General features: G+C 44.9%; 1 protein-coding gene across 1 annotated transcript in view; it reads left to right on the top strand.

Annotated features, from left to right (window-relative positions):
* The window catches only part of ZHX2 (zinc fingers and homeoboxes 2), a 23217-nt gene extending 21534 nt beyond the window's left edge, over positions 1–1683 (top strand). Inside the window, exon 2 of the mRNA XM_008579593.1 lies at positions 1279–1683. The gene's annotated coding sequence lies outside the window, so the exon portion shown is untranslated. The remainder of the gene's footprint in view (positions 1–1278) is intronic.
* Positions 1684–1730: the final 47 nt, after the last annotated feature.

Below are 1730 nucleotides of genomic sequence, written 5' to 3'. Positions count from 1 at the left end.
GAGCCAGGCATCCATAATTAACGATAATTTACTGCATGTTATCAAATGGCTAGAAGAGAGGAGCTTTAAATGTTCTCATCATTGGGCCAGCCCCATGGCGCACTCAGGAGAGTGCAGCGCTGGGAGCGCAGCGACGCTCCCGCCACAGGTTCGGATCCTATATAGGACTGGCCAGTGCGCTCACTGGCTGAGCCCGGTGCGGGCAACACCAAGCCAAGGGTTGCGATCCCCTTACCAGTCACAAAAAAGACAAAAATAAATAAATAAATAAATAAATGTTCTCATCACAAAGAAATGATAAATTTTTACGATGGTGAATGTGCTATCTTGATTTGATCACTACATATTGTAAACATGTACTGAAATATGACTGTGCACCACAAATATGTATAATCAATGTTTCAATGAAAAAAAATTAAATTAAAAAAAGTAATAAGCATATCTTCAGACTGATTCAATAAATACTGTTTGTTAACAAAGACTGTACAGATTGCCCGGGTTTGAATCCTGGCTCTGCCACTTACTAGCTGTGTGATCTTGGGTAACTTACCTAGCTTCTCTGTGTTCAGTTTCCTCACCTGCAAAATGGGAATAATAATATCTACGCCTCTTAGGGTTGATATACACATTAAAGAAAAGTGCATGTAAAACATCTCATCTTATTATGATTACATATGCTACCATGTTTGGGAAAAGCTCCATCTAATATAAATAATGAAGGCTCATACAATACTCACTGTGCAAATGCTGCTGTATTTGTCAGTTTATTGAATTGTCATAACTGTACAAGGTGCATGCTATTGTCACCCCTCTTTTACAGAAGCAAAAACCAAGCCCTAGAGAGACTAAGTTATGTGGGTACAGCCCCACCGCTGTAGAAAAAGTAGAAAAGTTAGGACCCAAATCCAGGTTTGTCTGACTCCAGGGCCTTTTAGGAGCCACTGGGACTGGCTGCCTCTCCAGGAATAATTCAAGGCTCTCGTAATGATGAAAAGAGGCACAGGTGACCACCGTCACTTGCCCAGAAAGTCCTGTTTTCAAAGACCTGATGGTGGAGGCATTTCCCACAATACCAGACTGTGCTCAGGAAACACTCCTTTCTTTAAAACAGGCCCAAACTTGAAGGGTGTTTGTCTCTCCCCCAAGACCCGGGTGGCTTTGGAAGGAGTTCCCCCCACTTCAGGAGAACCAGGATTAGTAACACCTGCCTCCTCCAACCCAGGGAATGATGGTCCTCCCCTGACATCTCGTCTCTCTGGTTTTGTGTCGTCCTTCTAGGGAAGCCCGTCAGAACTGCTGTGCTGAGAAAGGGGATGCTCTGTCTTTGAAGAAAGAAGAGAACGTCCCCCCAGCCGTGGGCCACCCTCGCTAGTGACTGCAAGTGGCGCTACATAGCTCATGCGGGCCTGAAGGGTGCGGGGACCCCAGCTGCTCTCCCAGGCACCTCCCAGAGGACCGGTGGGAATTGTTCATAGTGCCAAAGTCCTACTACTGCATTTTCAATGGGTCCTTGTAAATAGTTTGCTCCTCTGCCCTGGCCCCACCTCTTGCTATACTGGAACAGATTTGTACCATGTGGGTATTTTGTTACATTTTTAATCAAGGGCAACTTCCTTTTCCAGCACTACCCTTGTAAGGTTTTTTTCCCAGGAGGGAGGGCTAACCACAGTGCTTTCCTCTTTTCTTTTCTTTTTTTTTTTTTTTTTTTTTTTTGATTTTGGGGGGGGGGG

This window comes from Galeopterus variegatus, unplaced genomic scaffold, assembly GCF_000696425.1.
Source record: "Galeopterus variegatus unplaced genomic scaffold, G_variegatus-3.0.2 Scaffold1919, whole genome shotgun sequence".
Lineage (NCBI taxonomy): Eukaryota > Metazoa > Chordata > Mammalia > Dermoptera > Cynocephalidae > Galeopterus > Galeopterus variegatus.
Note: the sequence above shows the minus strand (reverse complement) of the source record. Positions and strands in the feature narration are given on the sequence as shown.